Source organism: Polistes canadensis, unplaced genomic scaffold, assembly GCF_001313835.1.
Source record: "Polistes canadensis isolate GaletaPanama2010 unplaced genomic scaffold, ASM131383v1 scaffold_77, whole genome shotgun sequence".
NCBI classification, from domain to species: Eukaryota; Metazoa; Arthropoda; class Insecta; order Hymenoptera; family Vespidae; genus Polistes; species Polistes canadensis.
The window spans coordinates 6596-26621 of NW_014569624.1; the positions used below are offsets into that span (position 1 = coordinate 6596).

General features: G+C 30.7%; 1 protein-coding gene across 2 annotated transcripts in view; it reads left to right on the forward strand.

The window, feature by feature from the left end:
* The first annotated feature begins 2334 nt into the window (after window positions 1-2334).
* Window positions 2335-20026, forward strand: part of LOC106786572 (gamma-aminobutyric acid type B receptor subunit 2) — a 117827-nt gene continuing 100135 nt past the window's right edge. For both annotated transcript variants that reach the window (XM_014748102.1, XM_014748103.1), the window contains exon 1: window positions 2335-3343. The gene's annotated coding sequence lies outside the window, so the exon portion shown is untranslated. The remainder of the gene's footprint in view (window positions 3344-20026) is intronic.

Here is a 20026-nt window from a genome sequence, read left to right on the forward strand (position 1 = left end):
GAATTAATTCTTTGATAAATGTCTTGGCAGAGTAAAAAGGTAACAGACGAAATGTTAGAGATTCCTCAAAGAGAAAGAGAAAGATAAAGGTTGTGGCAAAGAAAGAGACATCTAGGGAGAGAGTAAAAGAAAAGAAGAGAAATAGGGAAGAAAGGCAACGTCACAGTTTGGATCTAGCTTTATACGGGCCTGAGTCAATAGAACGCTCCGTTGGTACTCAATGGCGGACTAGTTGGTGTATATAACTGTTCGTTGCCACTCGGTTCTTGACAAGCCCATTGCGTTCAACTACAATCACTTTTCTCATTTAACCAATGCTACCCTGCCCATAGCACGTACGGTATTACTGTAAGCAAAAAAGTACCACTGCTTTTCCTCCAATAGGAGCCATCCCTTTTGTCTTTAGCGCATAGATAGCTAACTAAGCAGATATGTATGTAGGAACATATGTGTATGGAAAAAATAAAAGAATAAATGTGAACAATACACAAAATAAAAATTAGACTATCATAATTCGAAACGCTTCGATGAGTTAATTAATGAGGCAACTCTCATGCTACTCTTTGTTTAATTTTTGTTTTAATTCTGTTTATAATTTTTTTACTAGTCATTTTGTGAAATTGATTTTATAGCGAATATTTTACAAATGTAGAATACAAATTCTACATATTAAATAAAAAAATAATTATGTAGAAGGGTGCTACGTGAAAGCGATTATGCCAAAAAGAAACCGTACATTAAAAGTTCATAAGTTATATGTTTAAGTGCATTTGTGGCTTCAGAAAATACTTCCGTGAGTCACTGTATAATTATTCAATTAGTATTAACCATTCAATTTTCTCTTTAACCATATGATTTTATAATTAATACTACGAATAAGTTTTCCGTTTCTCTCTCTTGATTGCTATGATATGCTCGTGATTTAAATATTAATGACACGCAATTGCCATCGAAGAGATCACATTTCGTGTGATTAATGCAAAACCGCTTGGGTTTGGATGATCGCTAATCGACGATGAACGTTCTTATATTACAGCCATACTCAATCTGCGGCCCACGGGCCGCATGTGGCCCGACAAGTCTTCCAGGGGTGCCTTGGCACGCCCAGTCATGAATATAGCTTTTTTTAGTAGTCAAAATTGACTGACAGTTACTTGACCCCCGTCCCATAACTCCCTGCATTTGGAACCGATCGCGCTTAAAAACAAAATGAAAGATCAGAATAATGTTTAAATACACTAATAATAAAAAAAATTAATATCATCTATTAAATACAATTCGTTCTCATTTTTCTTGGATAAGTATAAATAACCTCTTATGAGACGTAAAAGAATATAATATAGAAAGAGATGAACACGTTCCGAGCAGACCATCTTCCACAAGTTATATTAGTTGCTGTACTTGAACGCAAGCGAGTAGGTGGTATACTGCGGAAGCTCAAGAGTTGGGAAGTAGAGCGAACGTGGAGGTCAATGGTGTGTCTCGTAAACGATCAAAAGGGGCAAACAAGCGAGCACGAGAGAGAGAGAGAGAGAGAAAGAAAGAAAGAGGGTGGGCTGAGGTGGGGTGCTATGTAGTGGGGAGACTTATTTCAGTATCGACGTGAAAAAAAAAACACACAATTAGACGAATTTGACCAGGGAGATAAAAAATAACTCTATCATTTTGGAGATATATGTAGAAAGAATGAAATAGGTATTTTTTAAAGAATATGTTCAATTGTAAATCGTAGATAATATTAATCGTTAAATCGTTGTTTGTTCACCCTTAATTTGACGCAAGCTAGTTGGTCGTCCTCGACGTTCCGTATCCGGGTACTCTGTTGTAACGGCGTTTCTCGAAGGACAAAGCTCGGTGGCGCGCGTGTAGGTCGAGCGCGTTGTTGAAGGGCTGACTCGCTCGCTCGCTCCCTCGAGGTGTTGCAGTAGTGGGGTAACATGGTTTTTCTATGGTGGGGATAACGCGAGCCTCGGAGGGTGTCATCGACGACGGCGCTCGACAGTTTACCGAATGGCCGCATGAGCGCGCTGCTGCGCAGGACCAAACCCTCATTCTGGTTGCATCCGACGCGACGCGACGTGGGGTTCGGTCTTATTCATCTTACGTCTCGTTTCAACATTCTCCTCTTCTTCTTCCTCTTCCTCCTCCTCCTCCTCCTCCTCGTAGTATAGTCAATCGTGTTTCGTGTTTTGTGTTTAATAAATCGAATGTAATTCGTGAAGTTAACCGGTGAATCGAGAACTTCATTTCAATTATTATTATTATTATTATTATTATTATTATTATTATTATTATTATTATTATTATTATTTTATCATTATATCAGTTTCAAATACAACAAAATTTAATTATTTCCCTTTTTCTCAAAGTTTGTTTTTTTTTTTTCACTTTTTTCCTTCGTTTGCAATTAAACACTCGATCGCGATACGTGAAGAGTATTTATAAGGAAGTAAAGATAAAAAACCGACCAATTGCTTGCTTGCTTGCTTGCCTCTGACCCGTTTCTTTTTCTCGTAACAATCTTCAATTTACTGTTAACACTTTTGCGAAGGAAAAAAGAAAAAAGAAAAAAAGAAAAAGAATACTAAAGGCTGTTTTTTTTCCCAAGTCTTTAAACGTATATCTGTGGTAAAATTCGGGTCGATGTAACCGAACCGAGCGTTTCTCTTTCCCCCTCTTTCTTTCTCTCTCTCTCTCTCTCTCTCTCTCTCTTTTTCTCTATCTTATTGAGATCCTTCATCTCTCTTCCTACCCTTTACCCTCTTTTTTTCTACCCTCTCTCTATTTCCTTCCTATGAAAAATTCCATTTTCGTGCTTTCCTTCTTGTTCCTTTTTACTTAAAGTTTATTTGTCCAAAGTTGCGTGCATACACACAAACACACACATATAGATCGGTTTTAGAAAAGAATAAAATAAATAAATAAATAAAAAAATGAAGAATCGAAGTGGTGCGCACGCTTAAGAGGAGGCAAGGAGGAAACACACGGCCGCGGCCGCGGCCACCGCATTCGACCGGACCAACCAGTCCGCCCGCAGCAACCCTGCGACGATGGCCGACTTTTATGTGAAGTTATAAGTGACGAGTCATAATCGTGCCATGTTATAACAAACAATTTTCGAACGAAATAGTCAAAGGGAGAGAGGGTAAGACAAACAAATAAAAAAAAACAAGATATAAAAAGATGTGGAACAGCAAAGGTGGTTACGAGTGATCGTCACTTCCGGAATCCCGTGAATTCAAACGTTCCGCGATATCTCAAACCTTCTTATCATGGATTCTGCGACTAAGTTAACCGAGGAAAGAGGAAAAACGTGCTGGAGAGCTGATTACGTGCCTAACGTGTAAGTGATTCTTTCTTTCGGTTTTTTACTTAATTGATTACTACAATACTCGGATTGTTTTTTATTGCTAGACTTTCGTTTAAGCAACAATTGTAGGAAATACAGAATATTTAAGGTTGGTTGTATTAAATTGGGTAATTAAACTTTCATTGATACTGTCTTATCGTTGGGACTTTGGATTGATTTGTTAGATTAAAGAATGAATCTTTTAAGATATTGATATTTTTAGATAAGAAATGTTTCTTTCATATGGAATTAAAACTGTTGTTGTATTTCATATTGTCCGTGTAATAAGGTGATTCATATAACTTTTAATGTTAAAAACAGTTTTTATTGAAACCAGTTGAAATGTTAAGTCCTTTTTTTTACATTCAGTGACACTTTAATGAATAAGACAAATATTTAGGTTTATTAAGCTTCATAATTAACAGAAAATATAGGGGATCAACGTAATATAACTCCTTCCATTCCTCAATAAACCTTAGCAGTCTTGAAACTATTAATTTAACAATCCATACTGTTTAAAAGTGAATTAGTTAAATTGTTATATCTTTTGATTTATTAAAGATATTCAAATTAATCATTGTACATGCACGGTTGTACCATTCAACAAATTTTAATAAAAAATCGGATATTTTCGTTTTTTTTTTTTTTGTAATTTTGGATAATCCACATTTTGTAAAGATATCACGAATTCAATATATATGTATATGTTATGAAGAATATTTATTTACGATTTAATGATATATCCTTTTTTAATAATATTTTTTCGGAACTTTAATTCTTAAATATTTTTTGAAAGACATACTTGTGTAAGGGAAAATAAAAGAAATTGATTTTATCATTCGAGTAGAAAAAATCATAGATGGAAAAGAGTATAATTCGTGAATAAGTTACAAACGGGACATTCGTAATCTTTTAAATCGCTAGCAGAAGCGTTAGGAAAAAGCTTTGCTCTTATAAGATTGTCATAAGGGGTTACGCGCAACTTATTGCACCGTAATATATTGACGTTTTTGTGTGTACGTGCAGGTCACTTCGTGAATTATTATGCACGTTCTAATCGAATTTTTAAAAATGTATCGATCTTTTTATTTCTATCTCTCACCTTGTTTTTTCCTATTTATTTCATTATTTTTAGATGTTAGGCTGTATTTATATTCTCAATTATTGGTTTTCCATTTAAATAATATATGTATATGCTCGATTACATAATACAGTACACTCTCGTATAACATGAGATCTGATAGCGTGAATTCCTGTAACATTTCAAAGATATTGCGACTACTATTTTCATAAAATACGATTTTTCGTACTATATGTTAGATAATAAAATGCAGGAAAATTCGCTTAGTTTAAAAATTACATTTTCATTAATTGAGTATTTATTTCTGTTGCTTTCATCGCGATCGATATTTCTCCTATTTTGTAATTATTTTTTTATATTTTTGATCATAATGTTATCAATAAAAATTAACGGAATAGAGTAATTTTCATCAACATTTATATCGAATTCAATTGCTCTCATAAACTAACTGTAAATTATTTCAAGGCAAATATATATTTCCTATAGAGCGAATTCATAGAATACGTTATATTATATTATTATCTACAATATTACTCACATTATACAGTAGAGTCTATTGTAATTCAGCTCTGCAGTACTTGTTATTTGAAACTCGAATAAACTTATCGCATTATGTCTTATGTTAGTTGATTTTCATTGTCTCGTTAAATACTGGCAAGAAATTTAAGTCATACATTTAATATGTTTTCCGAAATTTTTCCTTTTTTTTTTTCTTTTTCAAGTTATTTTCATTGTAAAATCTTGAACATTGTAAGTAGTTAGAAGTTGACGATTACTTTCTTTTATTCTTTTTTAGTTTATGTTTATTCGTGGAAAGACGTGCGAGAAAGATTTGAGATTAGACGAGAAAGAACACGCGAGGTTCTTTCGTTCGTATAGAAAAATAGACTAGAACTTCTCTTTCTCTTTTTCTCTAGCTATGTCGTTTTCGAAGTGAAAAATATTCGACGAAGGTCGATCGAAAGGTCGGCGCTTCTTTCTCAAAGGGCAGCTTTTATCGTGAACATCAGTCTGGGAAGGTCGGTGTCATTAATTAGAGATTAAAGGAATAGCTTAGATGAAGGGGCCGGGAGAGGGGGAGGGTTAGAATGGACAGCGGGATCGATAAGTTCTTTAGAATAAATTCTATTTTATCGAAAGTTAGAAAAATTGTTAGTTATTGTTAGCTAAAAAAAATTTTTATATTAAGTAGTAACTTATTATTAAATATTAACCGATAGTACCAAATAAGCGATATATTTAAAGTGGTATAGTTAGGTGAAAGACCCTGTATATAAAAAAGAGATGGATGATTAAAATCACAGATGAAATGAGAACAGTAAAAATAGATGTTACACGGAGAGTATTACAAGGGGATTCATTCGATTCGATCTTTTTCTCTGAGGTACTATACGACATAGACGACTTTTTCATCAATTAAGGACATCTGAAAGTGAACATACAAATGAAACTACTGCTATTTGCGGATGACCCTTTAACAACAGTACAGAGTATAATAGATCTGTAAAACAAACTGAAAACTTTAACTGAGTACTCTAACATGAATAACTTAAAAGTAAACGTAGATAAGTCGAATTAATGGTTTTCCAAAATGAAAGTACAATGATGTAGTGTTCGAAATAATGAAGAGTTTGGAGTACAAATTAGTCATAGTTTTATAATCATGCAGCAAACTATATAGAACATTATTTTGGAGAGAATTTATACAATGCATTTTATCATTATATATACAAGCATCATTTTGTATTACATATTACAGTATAATTATTTTTAACACAATATTTTTACCTAATTTTATATTGTTTCTTGTCAGATTATTTACTGCATGTTAATTCGTCATACTTACGTAGACATACACGTACATACAACCGAGGACAAACAGCAATTTCATATGTATGTGTGTATTACTGACAACAGTATTCGATTCTGTGCTTGAACTTTAGCCTTAGTTAACGAGTACATGCTTGACCTCTCGATAAATGTAATTAACCGATAGTACTTCTTATAGTGTAATAAGTTGCAGATGTCGTTACAGAGCAAGTTTGTTCATTGTATTGCCCAATTGTAATTACAATAATAAAATTATTTTCTTATTTTCTTTTCAACATCATCAGTAAATTACATATTCGCAAAAATTTATCAATATCAATAGCAGATTTCGGTAAAATATATACTTGTGTTTATTGTTTGTTTCATTTACAAGAGCTTAAAAACATTTCCCTTCCCCTCCCGGGTTCTAAACAAATTGAAGCATATATTCTAAATTCACCAAAACTCTTTGGACATTCTAGAGATTGACTGGGCAATGTAAGAAAGACATGTTCAAAATATACATTCCTGAATTCTCCACATTGACCGTAATATATATATATATATGATATTTATGTATACCTATATATGTGGAGTGAATTTCCTCGAAGGCAATTTAACGGAGACTACATTCAGTTTCAAAAGGAGAAACAACATGAAGAATAGTAGGAGTTTTGTCATAGCTATACAAAGACGTAATCGGCCTGGTTTAGCGATACAAGGATGTTTCACTGAAGTTTTATTTTTCCCGAGAACTGCCATTAAGATAACAAACATTTATTTAAGCCAAGTGTTCATTACATACTACTATTAAGACCAAGATAAAGAAAAAGAAAGAGAGAGAGAGAGAGAGATCTCCTTTCGCACTGCCGAGGGTTACATGTTACGGACTTTTCAATGGGATGAAATTAAAAACCCAGCTTTTCAGTGGATGAGACCATACATGCAGGTTGCATGAGTTTTACATGGCAACCTGACTTACTCTATTCTATTTCGTCTTTTTTTTTTTTTATAAGAGATTGTGCGAGTCATTAGCGTAACAAGAGTGAATCATCTCTACTTTTTTTGGATTAACTTACGACTTTGAAAAAATAATAAGTAAGAAAACGTTGCAAGAATATGATAATAATTGTGAGGGGAAAATTAAAGTTGTGTTGAATCGAGAAGACTTCTAATGGAATATTAAGATTAGTGATTTAGAATTCTTATTTTTAAATCTTTTTGTGCTTTAGGATTTCGTTGAAATTATTTAACTCAAATAAAAAAATAAGAAAGAGATAATTTCCTTTGAAGTTTCAAGATAACGTGTAATCTTTTCAAAAATAGAGATACTAAATTTTTGCTTAAATTTTGATGGATCTCGCAGTTGATTAAGGAAATAAATAATTAAAGGATCCGATAATGAGATTTTCTTACAATATCAGACTAATTTAATTTACGGAAAAGCAATTAAAAGATTTTTACACATTATTTTAATTTCATCAAAAGTGAAAAAAAAGCAATTTCAATATTATTTAAAGAAAAAACATTTTGGTCCAGTTTTTGTGCAACTAAGATGAAGATGACCTATCTCCTTCATCATTATTATTATCACATTATTATTATCACATTATTATTATCATCGATATTAGTCGTAGTTGCCGAATGTTCTTACCTTTTCACGAATGTTCGAAATTTATTTATAGAGCGTAAAAATCATAAATCACTCGGAAGACGCGACACCTTGGACGATTTCCGTTCGATTAAGCTCGTCCTATCGGTGAAAAATTCAAGTTCTAGGTATATATTCCACACAGTGGGTATATTTGATATATATATGAAAGGTGTCTCAGATTTCTCTTATATCTTTAGTTTTTTCTTTTTATCTATTTACTTTTATTTCGTTTATTTTATGAACACCCAGTATAGACATATAGATATAGGTATATGTACGAACATATATGTTGTTATATACAATTCGGATTGAGTCTTCATCACTCGCAAAAAAACAGATGAAGTTACATAGGGATTAAAAGAGGGTGGAGATAGATAGAATAGGGTCGTTCCTTCAGAACTGACCCCGGTAAAAGAGTATTTTACGAGTTGCCGAGGCCAGCATGACGGTTTAAAGTTCTTTCCTCTGAGGTAAGTCTACAGTACTGACGTCATTATCTGAAGAAACTTAAGACGTGCCTTCCAATTTCGATAAGATTCTCGGGAGAGTCCCTTTCGGTTAGTAACCACCATCACCACCACCACCAGATAGTTTTTTTTCTTACAGACAGAGACATTTATCTTAAGAAACATTATCCTTTGCCGGAAGATGATCCTCCAAACTAGCTAGCTATACGTATATGTATACACGCAAGGTAACTGCACCTAATATAGAACAGTATCTAATGTGGAATCCTGTAATATCTATATAAATGAACAACACAAACTATCGAAAACAATGGAAAATATTTTCTAATTTTTAACAGAAGACAATCATATTAACGTTTGAACTTTTTTTTAAAGTATTATTAACAATACTCTCGGTTATCTATAAATAATAATATAGAGAATTTTAAATCGATTTAAAAGCAATATTTACGAATTAGAAATTAATTGTTTTCGAACGCGTTCTTTTTTATTTATTAAAAAAAAAACATTAAATAAAGAGCAGTAATACTTAATTTTCTATATTTTACGTTTCACATTTCAATGAGTATATATATGTCAGATCGGCAAAGTAGCATAGATTTTAATTTAGAAATACCAATAGATGAGATAACGGTTATATGTGCGGTGATAAAAAATTAAAAGCTTTACTACTTGTCTGATACGTTAAGCCACTAACTCTCGATCCACTTGTAATACTTCTTCACCGATCCATTGGGGGAACCATTCGTTCATTTTTTTTTTCGTTCCCTAGGAAATCGATTATCCACTTTATCGGATAACAATCGTTTTTACAGTTAATGATGGTATCGTTCGAAATTTTTCTTTTAATTCTTTTTTTTTTTTTTTTCTTTGAAAGAATAGTTGGTTGCTAATGAAAATGAATAAATTACTTTAATTAAAAAGATCATCTCTTTCTCTCTCTCTCTCTCTCTCTCTCTCTCTCTCTCTCTCTCTCTCTACTTGTCTTGCTCACTCAGTCTTCAAATCAGCGAATCGGAATTTCCCGCATTTTTTCTACTCGTCGTCTCTATATACTTATAGCTATACTGCTTTCTGCTTGTGAATGGCATCGTGTAAAGAAATATGAAGGTGAATTTGCACGATTTACCTGCTAGTTTAATAATAGTCGAGTAGAGTGAGTGAGAGAGAAAGAAAGAAAGAAAGGAAGAAACGGAGGGAAGAAAAGCACGGTAATTTCGTGGAAAATTTCGCGAGAGATTTGCAACCGTTATATACTATACTATAGTATAGTACATATACTACGAATCCGCTCGCTTGTATAGGAATTTCTATGCTTGCCTTTTCTCCGAAGCTTTGTTGTTATAATTATAAATATTCGTGAAAGATGATTTTTGAGTTGACATAATTACTTACGAAAATTGAACTTTTCAAATACACGATATATGCAATGATGTATATATCTATATATCATATATAACATGATATAATAAATATATGTAATATAATGTAAATATATATAGAGGTTTTTTTTTGTACACGTATATAAAAAGTCTTTCGAGTAGTATAATTATTTTTGTTTATAGTTATAATTCTATATATATATACGTGAAATATGTGTGTACAATTAAATCGAGTGTCTAATGTACATATTACACTACATTACATAGATTTATTATTAAAATAAGATTTATCTTGCTATATTTTTCTTATCTCTTATCCTTTGTGATAAATCCTTTTATTTGTAAAAGTTACATGAGAAACACTGTATATATAATTCCTACAAAACTACGTAAAAAAACTCATTCCTTTATTTTTTTTGTTCTCTTGCCTAGAACGATATGACTCATAAAACGTTGTTACATTGTCTGGTTGTGTCGCGTTTGTATATCGTGTCTTGCATCTCTTTTGTGTGGGATAAGTAGTATAGGTTGAGCAATCGGCAAACCGGTAGACCACTCGACGAATTTACTAGATTTTCCTCCTGAAGTGAGCTTTTCGGGGTGGGTGGGGGGGCTATCACTGAATTAACGGCCGTAATATTCCTATTTCGAGTTGTATCGATCGCACCGAAAGTCCTGACGGCGACAGAGATAGGTAGATAGATAGATAGATAGAGAGATAGATAGTGAAAAGGGGGAGAAAGAGAAAGGATGATAGTAAGAGGGTGATGGGGGAAAGAGAAAGAAATCTCTTCTTGACAATTGCGTATTTACTGAACGTATATCCCTCTTGTTTATTGGAGCATATCGTGTTACTATGTGTAGTACGTATTATGAGAGACGGAAAGGTAAAAAGAAAAGAAATTTTCTCGTTCTCTCCTTTTTTTCTCTTCCATCTTTCTCTCAAATGTCTTTTATTTCACTTACTTTAAGCATTACAAAATAGATATAGTGGCCACTTGCAATGAGTAATATAATTTTTACATAGAATTTTATTTTTTCTATAGTTTTTCGTTTCCTCTTTCTTTTTTCTCCATAGTTTTTTTTTCTCCTGTCTCTTATTCCTCATTGTACATTGACAAGCAATACTTACGCTATTATACAAATAAAACATATTTTTGAATCTTTTTATCGGTTTCAATATATATTTATGGTTCATATATATATATATATATATATATATATATACGGTTCAATATATATATAATATATATATTCAATATATAAAATGGATTGTGTCGAAATCAATAAATGTTTAGAACACACTAACTAAGTGGCATAAATTTGTTAACGCATTTTATTTTTATACATATTATAATATTAATTTAACTGTTTTTAATTGTTTAAGTATTGTATTAGACTGATGTAAATTTTCACACAAGAAAGGTTTTTTTTATTATTAATTAAAACACTCAATTTTCCCTTAACGTTATATATAGCATTCAATTTAATTGTAGATATTTCAATAATTCCATGTTTAACTTATTCAGTCAAATGGATACGATTATTGTAGGAATAATAAATAGCGTGATATTCATATTGTCCAAATTATCGAATAGCATCTTCCCATCCATCTATGTAATTAATGTTATGAGACATAATTATATGTAGAACCTACAGGAATCCATCGGTTACGAAGGTTATGAATTTTATTAATGTTATATTGTTACTGTTACTCTTGTTATTGTCGTCGTTATTATAATCATGTTATATTAAATACATATATATCGAATCATTTCGAAATTCATTTCGATTGAAAGTACGCGTGTATTCACAAATTGCACATTGTATGTTATTAATTATTATTTTCCATGAAGATTGTACATTGGACTAACAGTGACAACGCACTTAAAATTAACAACGAATTAATGAAATAATAATGAAAATGTAGAATCGATTGAGTCGATTGTGTAATTGAGAAATAGCGCTCCAACCATTTACGTTTTCAACCCGCTTTTTAAAATGAAAATTCCACACGATCACATAAAATAATTTATCACCACAATTATATAAGTAAATTATTATATATAATAATTAATATATAATATTATATTATAACTTATTCATTTTAAAGAAAAAAGAAATGTGACCTAAAATTTTTATAATTTTTAATGTTTTATTACCATTATGAATAATATATTTATGAGAGTCCTTCAAAGTTTAAAAATTTCCATGATTAGTTCCAAATATTTCTGTTAACACACATTCGTCAGTAAAAATATTATATATTTTTATGTCTACATTTTTTTCTTTATATTTTTTTCTATTTTTTTCTATTTTTTTTTTGTTCCATTTTATTTCTCAATTTTTTTTTGGTTATTTCTGCAATTTGTACGTACGGTATATTTATCGATATATAACGTAACTTTTCAATAAGGGAGTCAATAGAAAGAACACAAAAGAAAGTTCAAAAGTAAAAGGACTTTAGTGGGGAAATTGGGTGGAGGTAAATGCACGTATATTAAAATATTTCTTGGATGTTTGTGTGTGTGTGTGTGTGTTAGTTTGGTACGTAAGTTATTACAGGAATCAAATGCTAAACGTATATGCTCTATATTGAAATGAGCTCTATAGGTTTTATTTGTATATTTAGATTATGTTTCGTTTACGAGCTTGCATTACTACATCTTTTTGTAATCTACTTTATTTTTCTCTCGATATTTCTTATTTTTAATTTTTATTTGCAATTAATTATTTGGTCAAATATGATTGAAATGATAAATTTTTGAAATCTTTTTTATGTACAATAGATTTGATTCCTTTTTATTTTTCATTATGTTACAAATCATAATTATTTTTTTTTTTTCTCTCTCTATTTATTTCTTTTGTTGTTGTTGTTTTCTTCTATTTATTTCTTTCTTTTTTATTTCAAATAAAATGTGTTTTAAACTTCGACGTTGAGAAAAATCGTTAAAGATAATTGGCTCTGGTCGTGTGTCATTTGCAAAGGAGAAAAAGAAGTTTATCGGGTAACGTAAATCGCAAAGTTTATCATTGTTCGTGCGTTATACTTCATTTCGTGAGTAATAAAAGGATTAAATAGAGTTTGATTAATGACTTCCGCTTCGGTTACCTTCGAGTACGTTCTTTGAAATGTAACATCATAATATGGTTAACTTTCTGACAAATTTATTCTCCCGTCCTTTCGTCAATAAAATCGATTGCTAGTTATGTTTCATAAAGGATATTAACATACTGTCCATCCTTTCTCGATATTAATCAAAATCTCTACAAATTAAATATTTTTTTAAGCATTTGTATACGTCATATAAGCTTAAAAAAATTAAAATAAAAGATAATATAATTTATTTCATTTCGTTTATTGCATTGATTTCAGAATGAACAGATATATTGTTTAACATTAATAAATTGTGAAGGAATTAGAAAAGTGATTTTCTAAATCTAAGCAAATTGGGAAATATATGAGGTTTAGTAAAAATCATTTATATATTTTCTTTAAATTTTGCAAAAACATAGATACATAATCTTTGAACTTTCATTAATCTTTCTAGTACATAATCTTTTTAGTTTATAAAAGGATACAAAACAAATGCTTCTTTATTAACACTTAATTTAGAAATCAATCAAAATGACTAGTTTCAATTTCATCTGATGGTATTTCATTCTTAAGGCATTGTGAGCAGTACACATTTTTTTATTTTCAATTTTATATTGTCTTTCTTTCTTTCTCTTACCCTTCTTTTTTGTCTTTTGTCAGATTATCAAAGTTTGTAAAATAATCTATAATTGTGTAATGTATAACGATTAATATGTTATAATTCTTAATTTTTGCTTAAACTATTTCGTTCTAATTAATAAAAATGTGAGATTATTGTTTTGACAAAGGAAAGAGATGCGACGTTATCTTCGCGCACTTACAAAAGTCAACAAATCAAAACGAACGAGAATGACGTTTTACGTGAAGGATATGGAAGCTTCAACTCCTCTCGTAAATATCCAAAGAGGTTAATCTCGGCTTATAGCCCATTCGTTGCGAGCAACATATTTTTCATTTCTCATTTTTTATTCTCTTCCAGAAAAAACTAAACCAGAAAGTACGCATGCGCGCACATGCACACATCAATAGAAAGTAGAGAAAAAACGTGAATCGTTCTATATATATACCTTGGCAGAATGCCCATTTTCTAAGTTCGCACCTGAGATTCGAACTTTCTCGCTTTCAACGAGAATCTTACGCCAACTGGTAGAAACTATTAAAGAATTTTATACTGGCGGTAATGAGAAACCTGTAGATATAATATATATATATAACTGTCTTAACGGCAAAACAATCCAATCAGTTTTTGGCAACTTGCTTATGACCGTGTCCAATGATTATTTCCTAATGTTATTATTGTTTGTTAGACATAGAAAATGAACAGATTATTAGAGATATTTTTTCATGCAACTAAATCAAACATAGTTCTACTTCTTTCATGTCCAAGCTCCCTGTGAAATTTCATCATTAAAAATTGTAATTTTTGGACGAGAGAAATACTAAATAAATTTTTTCAAATGTTTTAGATTTGAGTAAGAGTCAAAAATTGGATATATATTATATAATGTCTTTATAGTTATTTGCTTTTAATTTTTTATCTAATTATTAAATAAATTTAGTTACTCTCTAGAAAAGAATTTGAAAAAAAAAAACTGTATTTTGTAACGATTTTATATTATCGTCTCAGAAAAAAATCCTTTTCCACCCTATCTTCATCACAAATTTAGATTCTCTCGATAGCTAGAAAATATAGTAATACGGATTCTGAACAAAATTGAAGAACAGTCAAGGCAGTTAGGAAGAGGGGTATGGAGAGAAAGAGAAAGAGAGAGAGAAAGAGCAATAAATAGATATAGAAGAAGATGAAATATGATCCGACCTATGGATGAACGTATAAATAATCAAATTCCATCGAAAGTTCATAGTCGATAAACTTGAATTATGCCCGTCGCTTGATATTGAAGTATACTCTCACAATTGGAGAAAAGTTTGGTACACTTGTTCAATGTTCCTCGATGTTAACATTTCTATGAAAGAAATAAAAGAAAAAAGGACAGAAAGAGGTTAGCTTTAGTGAAATAAAAATCGTTGATGTAAGTTGTAAAAATAATGTACGAAAGTATTCGAGAAGTGACAGTTACTAATCCGTAAACTAAAATATTATATGTAGAAATAAACAGAAAAGGGATTTCTAGAATATAGAAGAGATGTATATAAGTATATGAATATGTGTATTTTTTTTTTGAGATATTCTTTTCACTGTTATAATCGTTACACTAAATTGAATAAGACCACAACACAAAGATTTTATTTTTGTCTGCTTACATCTGCATATATGTATCTTTCTAATTTTTATTTCTTTTTTTACTGTTTTTATTGTCATTGTATCAACAAAGGCCTAAATGCATTAATGTAAGGGTATCGGAAAATGTATTCCTTTTTTACTTTTAATGCGGTACGCGAACTAGTCATGATTTGTTTGCTGAATTGAATGGAGGAGTATTGAATTGTGGTTGAACTGGGTAACCTTTAGTATCTAATTATCGTTTTCATTTCATTTTAAGTCCTTGCATTTAAAATGACAAAAGAGTTTTCATCGAAAAAATTTGTCACGCTGTTTAATGTTGTATGAGTATCAAATTCTGCTATAATTTTTACTTAAAAATATTTGTAATGTTTCTGTTGATAAATATGTATATATACAGTAGTTCCAAAAATTTATTCCTGAACGATAAACCTCGATTTAGGAAGCACATAAAATTAAATGATACAATGGCGAAATAAACCAATCCTGATTGAATTAACAATTCAAGAATTATCTAATAGACTTCAGTTTCCTTTGTCAACAGTTACTTGATATAATTTATTTCTCTTATCTTTCTTTCTATTTCACATGAGCTCTCCCTATCTCTCTCTCTCTTTTTCTATCTGTCTACTTGTTATCACAATTTTTGTTGTTATCTCTTATAAATTGTTTCTATGTTATTGCTATTAATCTTTTTCATTATTATCGCTGATAATAAATAAATTTATGATGCTCTCTTTGAACTGAATTTCGTTATATTTCACATATTTTTAAATTTATGTTCACGTATATTTAAGATGTCTCCAATATAATGAAATATTGATATATTTTGTTCTTTCCATCTCTCTCTCTCTCCATTTTTCTCTTTTTGTATGTATCCTGTCTCGTTTATGTATACAATATATATATATATCTATACCAGAAGAAAGAATGAACTAGTTGAAGAAAGGGAAGCAACACTGCGTTGTGCTCGACTGTTCTGTTCACTGGACGAAAAGGGGTTTACGAGCGAGATGGCTCAGAGGATATATGGACGCGAAAAAATGGTACACTGCAGATGGACGAGGCTGGAAAAGAACATATGTGGTGGGAGGAAGATCAGAAGAAATGTTGAAAAGAGACCTGTGCGAGACAGAAGAAGTAACATGATATATATATGTGTGTGTGTGTGCAATTTATAAATATGTGTAAAAAAGAGAGAGAGAGAGAGAGAGAGAGAGAGAGAGAGAAGGAGATAGAGGGGAGATGAAGAAGTGAAACTAAACAAGATAAAACCACGAGAGTGAACCAACCAGTCTTGTGAGTAAGAATATGTTCTCGAGGTTAAAGAAAATGGAGCAGGATGTAAGCAGAAATGAAAAAGATAAATTTGAAAAATTCAACTTATCATCAGTGAAAACTTAGAGGTTTATACTTTACATATAATGTGTTATACTGTGTGTGTGTGTGTGGTTAAAGGAATTTATAATTGTATGTAATATTAAAGACAAATTTATATATACAAAATAAAAATATTACATTATATTATATAAGTGAAAGATAGATATATATTAAAATGATAGATTCATCGTTTGTACTGATTTTATTAAATAATATCGGACTAAGACGATGGAAATTATTAATTTGAGAAGGATCATGTATACAATGAGAAACGTATTCTCATTTTTTTCTCGATTATCATCATTATTTATGTTTACATAAAAAAATATGTTTGTGAATCAAAAAATGAGCTCCTTCTATATTGTATATTATATAAATTATGTACAGTAACCATTGATTGTTTATGAATTCTAAATTAGAAATAAAAATCCTTCTTCTTATATGAATATTTTCGAATCAATCATAAAGTAGATCAAATAATTATTATGATATCACATTCAACCGATCATCTTTTCAGCTGAATCAGCCGTTGTCGAAAAATTTTTTATATAAAATAAAAGAAACATGTATAAAAGTATATTGTATAATGCTTTGAGAAAGAGAACGTAGAAAAGTTGCATTATAGGTAGCTTTGATTTTTTTTTGTTTAATTTCGTTTAGGGCGACGGAGTGGAAAGACACATTGTCGTTTGAAACCTTCATTTGAGGAAATGAAATTTTAGGATCGTGTTGTGTGATGTGTGTTGGTGTTGTAGTAAATGTGTTAGAAGTAGTTATTAGATGGTATGAAATTGGAGTGGCAATTAGAAAATTAAAAATATTTTATAACCGGCAATGTGGTTTCGAATTTTTTTTAGTCAACTATGTTTTATTTCTTATTAAACTTTTCGCTCTCATACATTTGCGAAATAATGTTTTAACCGTAAATGGAATGCATCGTTGACAACTCGACGTTGAAGTATGGAACGAACGCTTACGATTCTCGATAAGCAATTCGTATTTGACTGTCAGTTTCTTGACGATGTACGTGTATCTATATGCTCTTCGTATTTGAACGTCAATTTTTCGACAGTGCATACATCTATAAATAAGTATGTGTATTGTACACAGATTTTTCCAACATGGAGTTCAGTGGTGATTGTGATAAGTTGATGATGAAGAAGATAAAGGATTAAATTAAAATAAGAAATAAAACACGTGGTTGAGCCAATAGAAAATATAATACAAAACTGTATAATTTTCTAGAATTATTTTACCGTATAATATCTCTGTATAATTTTCATTCGAAAAAATAAAGTATTCGCTTGTCCCTGCTTTATTCTCAATTCCGTGAAAGTGTTTATGCCGAGGCAAGTTGTATTGTTATCGCGTAAATTTGTGTATGATAGTTTAATTTATTTATTCATCCCTATCTCGCTCATACCTGCGATAAAAATATTGCATATTTTATCGAACTCACGAATAATTTCTTTCCTATTATTTTCTTGAAACAGTATTTTTCTTTTAAACTACTTTTCTGTTGTTTTTCTTTTTTTCTGAAAGAACACAAAGATTAAAAAAAGAAAAAATTCTTGATTGCAAGAAAATTGAAATTTTGTTCAACTCCATTCGCGTTCATTTGAAATTGGTTGTGAGTAGAAAAGGAAAGAAATTGTTCGTAAGAAAAAAAAATGAACAAAAAGATAAAAAGTTGAAAATGCATAAGGTAACGAGTGACGAATTCACGAGAGAGTCCATGAGAGAAGGAAGTAGAAGTAGAAGTTGACGTAGAAAATTTACCAGGAAAATTAAATTGCACACCTCCATGATGAAATCATCATTATTTAAAACACGCATTTTGTTCCCTCCATTTGGTTTTTCCTACATAATTTAACGACTAACTGTTAATTCTTCGAAGTTATTTACTTCCTTCATAACGATTTATTCACTGTTTCTCATGTATCCAATATAAAGCCAGGTACTATTAAAGCGCTTAATTCAAGGATTTTCTCGTTACGAAAATCGTATAATCGTCTTGAAATTACCGAGCAAAACTTTCCACGTCCTTTCTTCCTGTTTCTGTTTTTTCTTTTTTTCTTTTTTTTTTTGCCTCGATTCACTCGCTTACGAATAAATTCGAGAAACATTCCGCGTTAAGAAAAGTATCGCACCGGTGGCTGGGAACCGAGTTGGATTGTGGTTCGTTCTGGAAAAATGAGGAAGGGGAAAATCGAATCTGGAAAAGTATATAAGGAAATCTTGTTTGTGGTTCGCCATCAGGAACATGTACTGGCGAACTAGATACAAAGTGTAAGGTATATGGTGGTAACGCAAAATTTCTTTGAGGTTTAATCATATCGCGACAATGACAGCATTGTTCGAATAAAAACAATGTCCATATTATCTGGGTCTTTCTTTTTTACTCTGCACGATCAACTGTAGTTGCAAAAGCACGAAACGACATTAGAAGAAATAAAGAAGATTAAGTCTCTCGATTTCCAATTATTTTTACGAAATTTTAATTTTCTCTTTCCTCTTGTGAATTGTTTCTTATCGCTATTTTTGATTTTTATAAGACTTGTTATATTTTTCAATCTTTCTTTTCTTTTTTCGAAGTGAACTTCTTTTGGGAGTGTTAAAGATTTTGAGGAGAGGGTGTTATTTGAGTGGTAGGAGAGAAACAAGAAATATCGATCGCACAAGATTTGCGGGACACGGTAGGGGAAACTGTAGAAGTTTCAATTTAGTCGTGTGTGGGTTTCACGTGCTTTTCTTTTTTTATTTTGATTCATTTGCTGGAATATTTACATAGGATGATCGATATTTATCTTGCTTTTTTTTTTTCTTTTTTTTTTTACAATTAGTTAATAATACTGACAACGTAAAGATTTTATTCCTTTTTTGCACGTTGACGTTTCATCTTTGTCTGTTTTTGTTTTCTCAACTTTATTCTTTGTTACACGCTTTTGCTATTAACTTTTATGCTTTACAATAATATTTTATACGAATAATATACATATGTATGTTCACATATTCTTTGTATAATATTTATAAATATTATTAATTTTAGTCACTCATCGTAAAGAAAAGGTTAAAATACAGGGTGGATAAGATTGGATGATCCTGTAAAAATTAATTTGCGAAATTAAAAGAAATAAGTTTGAAGCAAGAAATAGGGGTTATTGAATTGAGACTTACGTATTTGCCATGGTCCAGTAACACACTAAACACTGTTTTTAATTCTATTATAATCAAATTTCGTTCATTATAAATCATATTTAATAAATTCATATCAACTGGCATTTTTCCAACTAAATGGAAATATAGTTTAATAACATCCATAAATAAATTAGGTGAAAAGTCTGAGATTACGATTTACATACCCATATTAAACTTAAATGTATTTGCCAAAATTTAGTAGAAAATGATTACGACAAAAACTGTCTATCACTAACTCTCTAATCACTACAACTAAACTGTCATCGGCGATCAAGTGCTATATATTTCCTCATCAATATAGATTTATTCAAGAGAGGTCAACAACAACTAACCTAGTCATAATCAATAATTTTGTTTGTGTTAT